Genomic DNA, 12,476 nt, shown 5'->3' with positions numbered 1-12,476 from the left:
TAAGTTTATTAAATTCAGTTAACGGAGCCACATGCTACTGTTCTGCTGTATCGTGGAAGCAATAAACACTGAAAAGTCAGGACATTGCCGCCATAGTGTTTGGAGAAACACTAAATCTATTTAAAATAGGAGATGTTGGGGATAAACAAGGTAAAAAGACATTGAAGGCGTGGCGGGCCCTTTTGCAGTTTCAAGTCCGTTTAATAAATTTAGTATGTTTAATAAAGATACTCCAAATTTATACAGATTACTAACTTCTGGGCATCATAATACACCTCTCATTAATATTTTAGCTGTACCACTAATCTTCTTAGCAAATTATGGGCGTAAATAAACATCCGTAAAGTACTGAAAAGCCGGCATCCGGACAAATGTTTCACCACGTATCTAAAGCCCTATCTTGGAGCACGTTTAATCGGCTGCTCATTCCACCATGGTGTATTAAGAAGCACTACTGAGGGTCCTTTCCGCCTGCTGCCATCAGCCTCTGATGTGGCAGCCTTCACCCCAAACCAGAAGAGATACCAGGATAACTCTAACAAACAGAAAATGACACGCTACACAGCCATCCGCGCATATCATGTTCCTTTGCTGTTGTTTGCAAATTAAATCTTAATAAAGTACATCTGTTTTGTTTTTTTGATTCCTATTTATATTCTTGAAATGTAAGAAGTCACATTATATATTTTTCATTTATTCTTTTAAAACATGTCAAATCATTTCACATCTTAGTCACAGAAGCTCATGGACTGGACTAGATCCAGTCTATTGCAGGGCACAAACAATTGTGTACATTCCAAACATATATCCACTACAGGGATACGTGGAGATATTAATTATCCACAGTAAAGCTGCAAGGTGTTACTTGGATCTTTTTGCAGGTTTGCATTACATGTCGTTCATTCTCCATATATTATACATAATGTACAAAGGTGAATGACATGACAAGCAGATTTTTTTGTCTTTTTTAATCCTTTAATAAATCTAACGTCACTGATTGAAACCTCTTTAATGTGAAAATATTTTCAACACATTGAAATACTATGCAATTTCAACATTTTTGTATCTCAAAATCCAAAAATTTCAGGTGGTGCAACCATCCTGAGCAAATGAGTATTAATATTGATATTTAGGTAATTAAAAAAGGAAATTACTTAGAGTGACCTAAATTTCTGTTTAAAACGTTTACACTCATTAAAACCATTTAAGCAACTGACAAACATTCATCTGCAAATTATCATTACCTCAAACGTCAGGCAAAAAGGGAGATTTTATTTAGAAGTTGTTTTACAAAATAGTGAATGGGTGTTATATCATAAAGAAGACCTCAAGGGGACAAGAAGATACAAAGGATCAAGGACAAACATTTGTGCAGGTGTCCAAGCAGATATCTGTTACATTAATATCACTACTAATCATAAATGCAAAAAAACAGACATTAATGTTTGATGCACTGCAGACACCTGAATTATGAAGGTTTTATTTGGAAAAATAATTGTAAAATATAATATCAGGTTGCACCAGCTGACATGTCATTTTGTCACCTTTTTGCCATTCACCCGTAACCCACCAAACTGATTTGCTATTTTTTCTTTTCTCATTGCACGCTGTATTTTGCCATAAATTACGTAATTTTAAACAGACGAATTAAGCTAAAATAACACTTTTATCAACAGAGCTGAATTTTGACCATTGCCAATTTATTTATTTTTTTGCTAAACGTTGATCATAGGTTGTTACTAACAGACAATATTTTCTTCATTTGAATTTGTAAACACAGAGGATCTGTTAAACTGCAGATTTGCAAACATGAAGTTTCTGCAATGGTTGCTATAGTATGTAGCAAAGTTTTTGACAAGATCAGAAAGTGGCACATTGAATAATAACTATATATATATGTATATATCCAGACCAAGATTTTGTTGAGTACTCTGTGACTAAGACTAACTGAAGACAAAGATCACATGCAGGTTGAATGCTTTAGGCAGGCTAAGGCTAATCTAAGCTAAACTGCTCCTCCAGATGTTAGCAAGGTCGTATAAGGAAGCATGAAAGCAGACCACTAAGCTTTCTGGCTGAGTTTAAAGCTGGGGACAGGGGGTCAGGGGTAATTGTGTGAAGCACTGCGGTCAGATGTAGTGAAAGATCGTTGCATTGAATAACAATGACAGACACAAAATGGGACTTTTCACGCCATCTTTATGCAATACAAAAACATTTGTTGTGGTCATACACATCCCCAGTCACTAAATTGAAATGTTTCGAATGGGCATAGATCAGAGTAATAGTAAAATAGCAGCCCAGAATCAAAAGGTTGCAAATCCAAAAACCAAGTGGTTTTGCTGTTTGACCATTCTAAAGATACTTAGTTTGAACTGTTTGAACTCCACAAATGTATGAGGCAATATGCACTGCATTCGAGAATCTAAGCAACATAATACAACACCAACAAATTTATTTTTGTATAGCGCAGTTTCACGACATTCCATCGTCTCAAAGCGCTTTACAGCATCCTCACCCAAAGCCCCCAGTGAGTAAGCCAAAGGCGACAGTGGCAAGGAAAAATTCCCAAGAAGGGACCAGACTCAAAGGGGGAGCCCATCCTCTAGGGGCCGGCAGGGAGAGTCAAATAGAATAATCAAATAGTCAAATAGAATAATCAAATAGTCAAATAGAATAATCAAATAGTCAAATAGAATAATAATCCACAGTCAAATAGAATAATAATCCACAAGCCATTCACAGAAGTCATGGGAAGTATGCTTGTTAATTATAAATAATTGCCCATACAATACAAAATAAGCTGTACAACATACATGTAGTTCTGCCAATGGGATGATACGAAACATTTTGTGGATTTTGTTCTTAATATATTGCTTTGATATTATGAATGTGAAAGACAAATACATCATATAAATATAAACAAGTATTAAATAAACCCCCCACAGCAAACAACAGTTTCTTTCTGTTCCCGATACATTAAATAATATTTAGCTAGCAGGGATGGAAAATGGATGACAGACTGCCCATCACTTGGCAAAACAAGCATGCATCGTCTACCAAATCAAAATAAAGTTTTGCTCCCCTGTAAGTTTAACAAAACATTAATGGAATCCTAAATTACTTGTCAGTGCAAGGGGAGGAAACCACACAGTTCAAGTTAATACATTATAAAACTAAAAATACATGTTAAAAGACAGAAATATAACTGTAATGCCAGATGCAACACATCAGCTATAGTAATGATAGCTGTTTACTTGCCAGCTGATGAATCATGACTCGTCTGTACCTACCTGTGTCATTAAGTCTGTCTTGATAGAGAGGCCCTTGTTGGGATACCAGAGGGTTAATTCAGTAATAACATGCGAGAGGTAGTGTACTCCAACGTATAACGCGTGTGAAGATAATGACAAGCATTATACATCGGAGTACATCCGTACAAATTCCAGTATGTCATTGCTTTTATTCAACAGTTCATTGAGCAACATTTATAAGGTAACAGTAATAAGCCACAACAGATAATACTTTGCTTGATTATTTATTCAAACATTTACGGTCCTCTGCAACAAAAAAAAAAAATACAGTAATGTAGTGGGAATGTAGTTCCCACCAGCCAACTGTTGACTGTTGCCAAGCAACACAAAGATTCCAACTATTTTGCATCATTTATTTGTATGTTTCCATTAAGGGTTTTTAGTAAAGCAGAGTGATACATTTGATGTGAAATGTCCGAGAGCGGTTATACAGTACTCTGATAATCAGATTTCCAAGTGCGGTTATACAGTACTCTTGTCCAATCAGATTTATTAACTTACTGTTGTATAATATTACAACACAATAAAAATGCACTTTCAATGTGGATAGCGATGTGGTCAAGAATGAGCCTGCTATCATCGCAGCTCACATGAGTAGATTCAATACAAGGCCAGGAATCTGTACCCCATTCCACCCAACTTTGTTTAACAGGACACTGGAATGCCACTTGATGGCACTTGAGGAGAACGATCTTTACGACATGGCTGAGTACAGAACACGTGTAATTACATGAAGGGTAGAAGGCTAATCCCTTAAACTCTGTTCGAGACATGCCAAGCACCCAAGCAGTTGCAGAACTCCTACAAGGGATAATTATGCGGTTCCGAAATGACGCCTTTCAGCTTAATCAAAAATAAACATGCCAGACGGGAGTAAATACAGGCTTGTGTTTCACAGGCACTGATCTGAAGTGAATTCATTGAAAACGGAACTGATTACATGATGAAGAGTCATGCACTATATTTAACATTATCTATTGCCTTCAGAAAGAAACCAGCATTCTAAAGAAATTTCCTAAGTTGTATTGTTTCATACTATCAAAAAATTGTACATATCTAAATTGATTATTTTCTGGAAAAATAATGTATGTAAAATTCAAATGCTCAAAGGATTCTAAGCATGGCTTTTTAAAAACAGACTTTCATTGCAAGGGAAAAAAAATGCTGATAGCAAGTATTCAGAAAGTGAGAGATGCGAGACAGGTGGCCGAAAGCCCAGTGAAGACGTGTGCACTGCCAGTCAGCTGCTAATCATCACAATCCCACCCAGTCTAGAATGTGAAGTCAAATTTTTCCTATTACAATCCATCACCCTGGAAGTCAAAGCAGGATAAAAGAGGACCCACCTCAAAGAGGAAAAAAAATATTCTGGAATGTTGTAACAAGTTTTCCATACAACTTTCATTTTTGTCCAGTCTTCGAGTGATCACATACAGATTTCCAAACTTCCCACGGCTTCTCAGCAGGATTAATGCCAGAGCCCTGAATGGTCCTCAGGGATGTTCGCTTTTTCATTCCCCGCCAAAATTTTTCATTCTGGGAACTTTACCGAATGGTATAATTAAAGTATGGAAACGTTCAAAGTGTCGAAATTTCCTGAAGTTCCCAGAATGCTGTACCACTACTGCAACTAAGACTAATAATATAAACACAAATGAAGGGCATGGTAAAGCAGGGGGGCACACTGCCATTTATATGTGAAAGCTCAATCCCTCCAACACGCCTTGCAATGAGGAAGTATGGGGACTTGGGGGCGGACTCACCTATCTCTGGGGTGGAGGTCGCTGAGGTGGTTAAAAAGGTCTGGGGGTGGATGAGATCCACCTAGAGTTCCTCAAAGCTTTGGATGTTGCAGGGCTGTCCTGGTTTATACGCACCTGCAGCATCGCATGGACATCGGGGGAGGTGCCTCTAGATTGTCAGACAGGGGTGGTGGTCCTCCTCTTCAAGAAGGGGGACAGGAGGGTGTGTTCCAACTATAGGGGGATCACACTCCTCAGCCTCCCTGGTAAGGTCTATTCGGGGGTCCTGGAGAGGAGGGTCCGCCGGATTGTCGAACCTTGGATTCAGCAGGACCAGTGTGGTTTTCGCCCTGGCCATGGAAAAGTGGACCAGCTCTATACTCTCAGCAGGGTCCTGCTGGGAGCAGGGTCAGAGTTTGTCCAACCAGTCTACATGAGCTTTGTGGACTTGGAGAAGGCATTTGACCGTGTCCCTCGGGGAATCCTGTAGGGAGTGCTCCGGAAGTATGGGGTGCCGGGCTTCCTTATAAGGGCTGTTCGGTCCCTGTACAACCGATGTAAGAGCTTGGTCCACATTGTCGTCAGTAAGTCGGACTCATTTCCAATGAGGGTTGGACTCCGTCAGGGCTGTCCTTTGTTACCGATTCTGTCCATAACTTTCATGGACAGAATTTCTAGGCGCAGCCAGGTCGATGAGGATGTCTGGTTTGGTGACCTCAGGATTGGGTCTCTGCTTTTTGCAGATGATGCGGTTCTGTTGGTCTCATCAGACCGTGACCTTAGGCTCTTACTGGAGCAGTTCATAGCCGCTTCAAGCTGCTGCGATGAAAATCAGCACCTCCAAATCCAAGACCATGGTCCTTAACAAATATCTTATACATCTATAATAGAGAAGCACTGATCATGAAGTGTGATAAACTCCGCAATTTTGATGCCACACTGTCTGCGCTGAATTTTCTTTTCCTATCAAATGCTTGCGTTACTGACAGACTAGCGTCATTCGGCAGTACTGCAGCCTTCATCATTGCATTTGTTTTTCCAGAAACTCTTCACGATCTCGCCTTAAGGTGAACAATCAAATTTGTTGTTTATGAGTAGATCCTCCTTGTGAAATTTTAGCAAAGCAATGTTTGCAAAATGCAGTTCCAACGTCATTTTTATTAATATTAAAATAATTCCATATAGCAGCGTTTTTAAAAACTGTAAATACTATGCAGGTGTACAAAGCAATATGGGTCACAATTTTAAAGGGAATTATGAGCCAACTGTTGCTGTATCAGCTGATACCAATAGTTGACCGATATAATTGTATCTCTAGACATAATGTTCTTTTTATTTTACAATAAGAATGTTCTCTGCCAGTTTTGAGAAGACCTTCATATAAAATTGGCTAAAGTTAGCTAGATTCCTACTCTTGCCTGTATGCAACCCTTAGGATATTTTGTCAACATCCTCTGAAATACTAGTACCCACATCCCTACTTGAGGTGCACCTGCACACATCAAAAGGTCTGTAAGCCTCTTGCCAAAGCTTATCTTGAAGGTTGTTTATATACTACAACCATTGAATATTAATCAAATATATATATAACTTAAAGTAATTTAAGCCAAATTACTTGCTGGCATAAAGTAGTTGGAAAGCATAGCGTTTGCATTGTGTGCGACATGTTTCTTGAAGGGGTGCGGATACGTGTGCAAATCTCCCAAATGATTATGCGACGGTATTTAAGTGAACATTTATTTGTCAGGTGACACTGCATGCAGCCCCTAGACATGAGAATTCACACACTAACTTGAAGTGAAAAGTTAGTCTTGAAAGCCACCGTGCAAAACGTACAGGTTGTTATCTGGCTGCACTGCTAGCATACAGTCAAAGCTGAAGTCAAAGCAAGGTGCCTCAATGACAAAAACGGTCTCTGTGATGGAGGGATTTTCCTTAATGGACAATGATGAATCAGAGAACAAACCGTCCTTTATCTGTGACTTTCCATCATCTTATACATTATTCCAGGAACTCGGCTATACGTACCATGCCATTCAGGATATGGCATAACAATATCCTAAATGATAACAGTGAGACCGCAGAAGTAATACTATAAAACATGGCCAATGAAGACCGTGCATTGAACATCAGGAGATCGATGACTTTATACTTTCCCTTTGGATCTGTTAATTCCATTTGCTTTCAAAATATACCTCACTGGTAAAAATCTAGGATATAAGAGAAGGTTTATGACTAAAGTAGTTCCAAGTCATACCAACTGTGGAAATTACAGGAGATTAATGAAGAGGCTGGCAAAATGAACTTTTAAAAGGGGGAAAAAATGTGTGCTTTCATTGCATGGCATGAACAGGGGTACCTCCAACAAGAGGCTGACATCCTGAACCTGCAGCTCCAGCATTAATTCACTACATATCTCATGGTGACAAAAGAGACTTCACCTGGGAATATGAATCCAGGGCTATAGGTATTTGTAATTAGACCGTAACAGAGAAATTAACAGCTCTATTCTCTGAAATGATAACAAGGGTTTTTAAATGACTATAATGAATCAGTACATGACATAAAGATCCATTAGCATAGGGAAAATTACATAGCTTTTGTAGTTCAGATGACATAATACATTAGTCCAATGTTCCCACAACATGCCTGGAACTTTACAATCACAGATCCAAGGTATTTTTGCTAATCCCCCTGCCGCCACACCCAAGTCACAGCAGCTCACTAAACTGATGCTTTCCCATCATTGCAAGGGAACGTGAAGTTTATTTTCCATAGGGAAAAATAAGATCTAAAGTTAAACCGAGGCTTGAAATGTAGTCCAGCTGTTCGGTAAATATTTTCACAAGGCGGACATTAATGCAAGACATCAGCATAAACGTTAAGCTGGATCATTTCACAGTGAAGGACAAATGCATTAAATGGAAGGATGAAGGGCTTTAAGTAAATACCAATAATCACTACTCTTCGATTTAGGGAAATAGAAAAACATCCAGGAAGTTTTGTAAGGGAGTCACATCCTAGCAATATTCTTTGTATGATTACATATGATTTATGAACACACACAGGGAATATAAAATGAGTTTTGGCTAACATATTCACTGCTGAAACAGGCTTCACTATTTTCAGTTTAATGTTTATGATGTGTTGTTCGCCTCTCTGCCCAGCCCCCATCCATCCCTGTTGCGGGGAAGCAAAACCTTTAGCTTGCTGTCTAGTTCCATGTAGCTGTTTGCTGTCCCTCCCAAAGACACAGCAGAAATGCAAAAACTAAATTTGCTTGACTCTACATCCCAGACTACCTGAATCAGTAAATCTCTGCCTCAGTCAGAGGAGACCATAACAGCTACATGCTCACCATAAGTGACAACAACAGGTATCATCAGACACGGATTCTATTGTAAAGTTGTCTCAGTGGGTTAAACCCATTCAGAGTTTCCCAGTTAGGCCCAGTGAGCCCTGAGCACCAGGAGCGAGGGAGACACACCAGCTGCTGGGAGCCAAGAGAAATGGTGGAAATGTGGACAGAGGAGAGCACTGGCTCATCGTTTCCGAACGACGGCGAGGTTCCGCAACGGCAGGTGATACCCCCTGCTGGGGTGATGCCGCCATGGCACATGGACCTCACAGCACATCACTGGGGCTGCTGCTTCCGCGGCAGTGGGGGGTGTCTGAGAGGACTGGTGGCACGGGGAGATTGGTTTTGGGAGCAAAGGGAGACAATAAGCAAATATTAAATAACGCAGCAAAAACTACCATAATGGGAAGGCAGGTGAAATTATATTTCATCTGATAAAATATCGTATCTCGTCCTTCGGAGATGCAGCAAACTGCCCCACTGAAGAAAAAAGAGACTATTTTTTCTTTGTTAATACATTTATTTTAGGCTGAACCTAATGTTAAACCCATGCTATATTAAAACTCTCAGCTGTGCTGCAGTCAAAATGGCTAACATCAGCATGACCATTGCAGGCTGACCACAATATGCTTCATTGCCAATTATTTGCCCATTGTATGGAGGTATGAGACACTCTGCACATTTCCTTTCAAAAAAAGAAGCCTGCCTACCCGTTCTTATACCATTATAAACATTTTGAAAACACCCCCTTTCAACAGAAAGCAGCTTCATGCTCTCTGAGGTTCAAAGGGCTTCTATCTGCTGACCATCTGCTGGTACTCTTTGACGGAAGAGCTGGGGACAAATATCACTCAATCCGTTCAGAGGTCGCATAGAAATGCTAAAATGTTAGTTCTTGCTTCCCTAGGATACTGCACAGATGTGAGTTTGATGATAGTACAGGGCAGGTTTGTGTGGGATGAGGCTTTCCTCTTCAAAGTCTGTTAGTGGGGGCCCAGCTGCGGATGTTCAGTGCATCCCTAAGCCCAGTAAGAGTGTGCATTTGTTGTGGAATCTGCTCATGCAGGGCAGCTCAATATTCAGGTGCCTGTAGCACCTGGGGGGGGGGGGGGGGCAGGGAATCTTATCTGCGAGTTCCAGAGTGTATGCACATTTTTTTGGGATAACCTTTAGGCAGGCTGCTCAAACCCAGGTGAGAGGACTCTTCAGCCAATCAGTCCTCTAATTAGTAATCTAATTAGGGAGTTGCAACGACAGCCTGCATCCACAACGGCCCTTTCTGGATGGTTGGCCACCCCTGCCTTAGCTTCACCAACCTGAAATGTGAGTGGGGCTGACACCTGGGGAGAGATTTATCAGCTCGTTTACCGGTACTGTGGTTTCATACAAGACACAGTGCTTGTAAAGGGCAGACAATTGAACAAAACTGGGCCACAAGCTAAAAACTAGCCTCATATGATAAAACATGTTAATTACTCTGTGCACATCTACGTGTTCCACTCTGCTGAAGGGAAGCCACCTTCTCCTGAACATAATGTGGCCTTCAAGGGTTACACATCTCCATATCCCATCTTATATAGTAATCTGATAAAATGCACAGCTTTAGGAGCCTCCTTGGGTGTAGAGGAAGCAGATAACAGAACATAGGCCTGTGTATATGTGTGCTTACAAGCGAGGGAGCTTTATGAAGATAAACACCGGTTGGAGGGTAAGCTAGACAAATTTCGGGCTACGGAATGCACACTGCTCAGTACTTTCAACTTTATAGACCTACATATTTATAGTATTTTAAAAGAATGCAGTATATTTCTGGATGAAATTAAATCATTCTTATTATTGGTGTTATTAAGATACAGAAACACTAGGGGCGGCATGGTGCTGCAGTGGTTAGCACGGTTGCCTTACGCCTCTGGGACCCGGTTCCAAGTCTCTGCCTGGGTCACACGTGTGTGGAGTTTGCATGTTCTCCCCATGTCATCGTGGGGTTTCCTCCGGATACTCCGGTTTCCCCCCACAGTCCAAAGACATGCTGAGGCTAACTGGAGTTGCTAAACTGACCGTAAGAGTGAGTGTGTGAGTGAATGGTGTGTGAGTGAGCCCTGCAATGGGCTGGCTGGATAGGCTCCAGACCCCCGCGACCCAGTAGGATAAGCGGTTTGGAAAATGGATGGATGGATGGAAGATAACACTTTATGTTAGGGGACACAAATAATGTAGTACACTCTTACTTAACCAGAAACTAAGTGTTAGTTACATACTGATCCCATGTTGGTTCATCGTTAATCAGTCATGACGGTTCATCTATTCCATGCATTTACTATATGTGTTCATGATTTGTACTTGAGTAGGAAGTGAGTAAGTTGGGGCGGCATGGTGGTGCAGTGGTTAGCACTCACACCTCTGGGACCCGGGTTCGAGTCTCCACCTGGGTCACATGTGTGCGGAGTTTGCATGGTCTCCCCATGTCGTCGTGGGGTTTCCTCCGGGTACTCCGGTTTCCCCCACAGTCCAAAAACATGCTGGGGCTAATTGGAGTTGCTAAATTGCCCATAGGTGTGCATGTGTGAGTGAATGGTGTGTGAGTGTGCCCTATGATGGGCTGGCCCCCCATCCTGGGTTGTTCCCTGCCTCGTGCCCATTGCTTCCGGGATAGGCTCTGGACCCCCCGCGACCCAATAGGATAAGCGGTTTGGAAAATGGATGGATGGTGAGTAAGTTGTGTGCCCCCTGAGGTAAAGTGTTACTGTTGATAATATTAAAGAGCAATGTCATCATCATTGTCATTGTTGGAAGGGTACATTTTAAGAATTAAGAAAATCTATACATCACTGTTCATTTCACTTGTAAATTACAGACATTTTATTGTTTATTTCATTTGGAGGAATATTTATCAGTTTCACTGGTTTGAGAGCCATCTACTGGTAGAGTTGTGGAAATGTAATTCACAACACAAAAAGCAAGTACACAAGCATACGTCACCATTCATTGCATCTGTGGCGTTCAGCCGTAGATGGGACACTGAGCTAACCACCATACTGCCCAGTATACACACAGGATACGTTTTGTTTGTTCAGTATTAGTGTCTGGCACCCAACTGCTGTGCAGAATCTGAGGTTCCACACCAAAGCCTTAGTAAAGGGTCAACCACAGAAAATCCAGCTAACTGGGGGCATTTTTATCTGTATACACATATTTTATATATATTTATTAATATATTTTTTTCAATTCTGTGGTTAAATATTATTTAATAAGTTGTTTTGCTTTCTAAATAAAATACAAAATTCAATACCGTAAACCTGTACTGGACGGACAGTTTTATTTCTCTAAATGTCTTTTCAAAAGTATAATAAAAAACGTGACCTATAGAAATGAAGACACATATAGAAATGAAAATCACCGTTTCAACTAAATGTACAGACACAAAACACAGGAAAACTGAAAAGATCCAAGTACACCCCGAGCTCCTTCAGCGGTGAAAGTGACATCTTAGGAGAATTTGTGGTTAACTTTAAATTAGAGGAGATTTCAATCCCAGAGTAACAGATGAAGTAATTTACTTTCTAATGACTGTGATTTCAACACCGAGCACAATTATCAATCCAGCACATTCCACACCCCCACTGCCTACACCTGCTGTACACTTTACACTTTGCATGTTCGTAAAAATAGCGCAAATAATAATTTTGATTAAAGTCATTTTTATTTGGAAGGACTAAAACACTACCATCTATAGACCAGTCTTACAATCTTTTTCTCTTATTATGTTACTTTGACTGAAGGGATTCCCACCTTTAACAGCATTATCAAACTCTCATCTCTGTTACTGTAGACAAGGGAGTGGTATCATTTTCACGTTTCGTGTTGCCCTAGTCCACAGCCAAGTGCCGATTGTACCTCACAGGTTCATGAATGAATAAACCATACAACTAGAGAGATTAACATATTCTTGTTAGAAAATCCAAATGTGAAAAGCATCTGGAGGAATGCATCATATATTTATCTACTGTAACTGATACTATACAGCCAGGGTTTCCTGCAATAGCTGTTTTATCAGTCATCAGT

The sequence above is a fragment of the Brienomyrus brachyistius genome, chromosome 2 (assembly GCF_023856365.1).
Source record: "Brienomyrus brachyistius isolate T26 chromosome 2, BBRACH_0.4, whole genome shotgun sequence".
Lineage (NCBI taxonomy): Eukaryota > Metazoa > Chordata > Actinopteri > Osteoglossiformes > Mormyridae > Brienomyrus > Brienomyrus brachyistius.
This window is presented reverse-complemented; position numbering follows the sequence as displayed.